Source organism: Heptranchias perlo, chromosome 2 (assembly GCF_035084215.1).
Source record: "Heptranchias perlo isolate sHepPer1 chromosome 2, sHepPer1.hap1, whole genome shotgun sequence".
Classification (NCBI taxonomy): Eukaryota; Metazoa; Chordata; class Chondrichthyes; order Hexanchiformes; family Hexanchidae; genus Heptranchias; species Heptranchias perlo.
Window position 1 is genome coordinate 39,163,223 of NC_090326.1, and position 5,377 is coordinate 39,168,599.

At 48.2% G+C, this 5,377-nt stretch overlaps 1 protein-coding gene across 5 annotated transcripts in view; it reads left to right on the forward strand.

Moving 5' to 3' along the window:
• Positions 1–3,817: 3,817 nt before the first annotated feature.
• Positions 3,818–5,377, forward strand: part of ripk1l (receptor (TNFRSF)-interacting serine-threonine kinase 1, like) — a 74,401-nt gene continuing 72,841 nt past the window's right edge. For 3 of the 5 annotated variants that reach the window (XM_068001757.1, XM_068001758.1, XM_068001759.1), the window contains exon 1: positions 3,818–3,922. The gene's annotated coding sequence lies outside the window, so the exon portion shown is untranslated. The remainder of the gene's footprint in view (positions 3,923–5,377) is intronic. The other 2 variants (XM_068001755.1, XM_068001756.1) reach the window with 1 other exon arrangement.

Here is a 5,377-nt window from a genome sequence, read left to right on the forward strand (position 1 = left end):
ACCATATCCCCTTTGCTTTCAGCTAATGAAACAAACATGTCTAGGGGTAGGCTTGGCAACAAAAAAAAACATTTTTGTGCCCCACAGTAATTTGCTGTTGCTAACTAATTATTGATAAGCCAATCTTGAAGCAGTTAAGGCCAACAAATGAATTCTGGACAGATTTGCACTTCTAAGAGGCAATGAGAGGACAATTTCACGTGGCTATCGCACATACTAGAGATTTCTCCTTATACAATATAATATTCTCAATTTGTCAGAGAAACCTTTAATCTATATTGGTTTTCTCACAGTTCAGCCACTGGAAGTCTTTATTTAAGGTTTTGATGTTTCTGCTGTTTGTACTGGTGATATGACACTATCACTTGGAGGGGATACTTAACTAAGAGATGATAACTGAACAGGGAAATTCAGGCTCAAGTTCAGCTGATGGACTCACTCATAGCTATCAAATCTTAATACAACACATTCTCCTTTGAACTTGAAATTAATCTCTGATATCCCTGGTTCCTATGGATTGTGCCATTAGCTGTCTGCATAATATACAGTTTGGGAGTCTGTCCTTGCTTTTTACTATAGGAGGATTTATCCATCATTTCTCCCTATCAAAATTGATCTTTGCTCTTGCCTTTTAAGTCAGAAAGTTGTAGGTTCAGGCCTCACTCCAGAGACTTGAGCACATAAGGTACCGCATGGTAGGTTGTTACATAAGGTTAAATATCATGGGATCCAAGGTGAGGTAGCCAATTGGATACAAAATTGGATTGATGACAGAAGACAGAGGGTGGTTGTAGAGGGTTGTTTTTCAGACTGGAGACCTGTGACCAGCGGTGTGCCTCAGGGATCGGTGCTGGGTCCGCTGTTATTTGTTATTTATATTAATGATTTGGATGAGAATTTAGGAGGCATGGTTAGTAAGTTTGCAGATGACACCAAGATTGGTAGCATTGTGGACAGTGAAGAAGGTTATCTAGGATTGCAACGGGATCTTGATAAATTGGGCCAGTGGGCCGATGAATGGCAGATGGAGTTTAATTTAGATAAATGTGAGGTGATGTATTTTGGTAGATCAAATCGGGCCAGGACCTACTCCGTTAATGGTAGGGCGTTGGGGAGAGTTATAGAACAAAGAGATCTAGGAGTACAGGTTCATAGCTCCTTGAAGGTGGAGTCACAGGTGGATAGGGTGGTGAAGAAGGCATTCAGCATGCTTGGTTTCATTGGTCAGAACATTGAATACAGGAGTTGGGATGTCTTGTTGAAGTTATACAAGACATTAGTAAGGCCACATTTGGAATACTGTGTACAGTTCTGGTCACCCTATTATAGAAAGGATATTATTAAACTAGAAAGAGTGCAGAAAAGATTTACTAGGATGCTACCGGGACTTGATGGTTTGACTTATAGGGAGAGGTTGGATAGACTGAGACTTTTTTCCCTGGAGAGTAGGAGGTTTAGGGGTGATCTTATAGAAGTCTATAAAATAATGAGGGGCATAGATAAGGTCGATAGTCAAAATCTTTTCCCAAAGGTAGGGGAGTCTATAACGAGGGGGCATAGATTTAAGGTGAGAGGGGAGAGATAAAAAAGGGTCCAGAGGGGCAATTTTTTCACTCAAAGGGTGGTGAGTGTCTGGAACGAGCTGCCAGAGGCAGTAGTAGAGGCGGGTACAATTTTGTCTTTTAAAAAGTATTTGGACAGTTACATGGGTAAGATGGGTATGGAGGGATATGGGCCAAGTGCAGGCAATTGGGACTAGCTTAGTGGTATAGACTGGGCGACATGGACATGTTGGGCCGAAGGGCCTGTTTCCATGTTGTAAACTTCTATGATTCTATAATCCAGGCTGACACATCAGTGCAGCACTGAAGGAGTGCTGTGCTGTCTCAGGTGCTGTCTTTTGGATGAGACATTAAACCAAGGCCCCGACTGCCCTCTCGAGTGGACGTAAACGATCCCTTGGCACTATTCGAAGAAGAGCAGGGGATTTCTCCCTGGTGTCTCGGCCAATACTTATGCGTCAACCAACATCATTAAAGCAGATGATCTGGTCATTTGTGCCGTTGCTGTTTGTGGGACCTTGCTATGTGCAAATTTCTGCGTTTCCTACATCACAACAACGATTAAACTTCCAAAGTACTTCATTGGCTATAAGGAGGTCCTGAGGTTGTGAAAGGCACTATATAAATACAAATCCTATACTTTCCTTTTTAACTAGATTCTAGCTCTGGAAGCTCTGTAAATTAATCTTAATAAATAAAAACATTAGTAGGCTTCTGGCTTTTTTGTCAGCCTACTTTAACAATTTTTTGCTTGTAGTTTAACTTCCTGGATGCCAGATTCTTCCAGGCATCCCAATCTCTGGGTGGAAAATAGATGGAAGCCACAGGAATTCTTGTGGAAATCAGGACCCATGTTGGGCTGGATAGAAGTTCCACCCACCATAGGGTCCATTGGAAACTGATTGCTCTTCTGGGAAGAGACTTGCCGGTTCTCAGATCCCACCTGAGTTTGCTCCCCTGCTGGGCCTCTTGTGCCTACTTTACCTCACTACACAAACCCCCTGCACCTCAGGCCCCAAATTCAGAGCCATAACCACCATGACAGGTAGGGTTTCCAATGACGGAATGACCAGGAGCTTCCCGGAATCGGGGGGTTCCTCCACCGAGCGCTGCCTCCAGCAGCCCAGGAGATCAGAGATTTAAATTTCCCGCCGCAGTGCGCCCCCGCCCCACTTTGTGACATCATTGGCTGCGGTTAGAGAAGCCTCCGGCTTGGTGACGTCACCTGCAGAAAGTAACAACCTCGTGGCGTGCAGTCAGGAGGGGGCTGGAGAGTCAGGGAGTCTCAGCATTCGGGAGGGGGGGTCTCTGAAATGTAGGGTAGTGTCTCTGAAATATGGGGAGGGTCTCAGTTTCCTCTCTTTCCCTGCTCACAGGTGGTCTCCTGGTTCTTGGAACTTCTAGCACCACTGTAAGGAACCTTACAACACCAGGTTATAGTCCAACAGTTTTATTTGAAAATCACAAGCTTTCGGAGGCTTTCTCCGTCATCAGGTGCTATGTCCAGCTGCTGACTGGAAACTTGCAGCAAAAGTACTCAACTTCAGGGGACCCAAACTTTACACAGTAAATGCTTTAAGATTTGTCGATAAGTCATGTGATCGGATGTAACGTGGTCGGAATGCCTCCAATCAGAGTTGGCAACTCTTCTTACAGGATGTCAATATAATGGGATTATTGCAACATGGTAATGAGTCAAAACTTTATATCTTTCCGATATTGACCCCTGCAGCTAGATTTCAAATGACTTTCATAGCAGCCAATCAGCAATATAAAGCGGTTAAAGTTTGCATTTTTTTATGCAGGTGCAAAGCCGCAGTTCAACAATCATCGCATGTTACTGATAACAATCTGCTGTTACTGGAACCGTCGACCTGTCGAGGTAACAGCGGCTTTAGGACCATTTCCTGAAGTGATAAGACATTCAGACTATTTCCACGAATTCAGAACCCTCCTTCCCCCCCCAACAAAGAAAAGAGCGACAACCTTGGTCTAAGACGATATAACTTTTAAACACGCGGATAAGTTTACATTCTATTTCTGTTTCCAAGGAAGTAAACCCAAAAAAAAAAAATCAGGAAATGCTGGAAATACACCACAGGTTTTTTTTAAAAAAAAATATATATATCAACTGCAGATCATTAAGGGGAAGCGAGGTGTGAGAGCAGGAGACACTTTCTCTTTGTTGGTCTACTGGAGGATCCCCGGGAGAGGGAGGGAGGGTTTCCAAAGGGGCCGAGCTCACAGGGTGTTGTGTAATTTGACTCGAGCTGAACATCACCAGACGGCACTGACACCCACACGGAAGGGAGCAGGAGTCGGATACAATGTAACTGGCGGCCCTGAGACAGCGCAGGCAGGTAAGGAAGGGTCAGGTCAGGGCACCGGCAGGGAGAGGGAGAGGGGCACAATTCACCCGGCTCCCCCCGTGCCCAGTTTAATGTGGATCAGGAGAGAGAGAGAGAGAGAGAAGGGCTGGGGGAGTGGTCTACCCTCCGGGCTGGAGGAAGTGCATTTTTTTTCCCCCATGGTGATTGTTCCGAAAAAAAAAAAGCTACTCGAGGGTCTTATTTTTTTTAATTTGGATACTTCGGCCGCCGCCCCTCGCATGTTGTATCCGGCACTTGGGATGTGAGCGGCACTTTCCGGTATCGAAATGGCGACCCGAGGAAGTGAGAAGAGAAAACTCCTGGCTGGTTCTGGTTAAAAGTAATGGGGGTGGGTGGAGGGGGCGTGCTGATCGCCACAGACCCTCACTCAACTCTCACTCTCTCCCACCCTCCCTCTACTCCCACCCTCCCTCTACTCCCACCCTCCCTCTACTCTCACCCTCTCCTCTACTCTCACTCTCTCTCTACTCTCACTCTCTCTCTACTCTCACTCTCTCTCTACTCTCACTCTCTCTCTACTCTCACTCTCTCCCTCTACTCTCTCTCCCACCCTCCCTCTACTCTCACTCCCTCCCTCCCTCTACTCTCACCCTCCCTCTACTCTCACTCTCTCTCACTCTCCCTCTACTCTCTCTCCCACCCTCCCTCTACTCTCACTCCCTCCCTCCCTCTACTCTCACTCCCTCCTCTACTCTCACTCCCTCCCTCCCTCTACTCTCACTCCCTCCCTCCCTCTACTCTCACTCCCTCCCTCCCTCTACTCTCACTCCCTCCCTCCCTCTACTCTCACTCCTCCCTCCCTCTACTCTCACTCCCTCTCCCTCTACTCTCACTCCCTCTACTCTCACTCCCTCCCTCCCTCTACTCTCACTCCCTCCCTCCCTCTACTCTCACTCCCTCCCTCCCTCTACTCTCACTCCCTCCCTCTACTCTCACTCTCCCTCCCTCTACTCTCACTCCCTCCCTCTACTCTCACTCCCTCCCTCTACTCTCACTCTCTCTCCCTCTACTCTCACTCTCTCTCCCTCTACTCTCACTCTCTCTCCTCTACTCTCACTCTCTCTCCCTACCTCCCTCTACTCTCACTCTCTCTCACCACCCTCCCTCCTCTACCCTCCCACCTCCCTCCTCTACCCTCCCACCCTCTCCTCCTTACCCGTCCCCACCCTCGCCTCCCTCTACCCTCCCACCCTCCCTCCCTCTACCCTCCACCCTCCCTCCCTGTACCCTCCCACCCTCCCTCCCTCTACCCTCCCACCCTCTACCCTCCCTCTACCCTCCCACCCTCTACCCTCCCACCCTCCCTCCCTCTACCCTCCCACCCTCCCTCCCTCTACCCTCCCACCCTCCCTCCCTCTACCCTCCCACCCTCCTCCCTCTACCCTCCCACCCTCCCTCCCTCTACCCTCCCACCCTCCCTCCCTA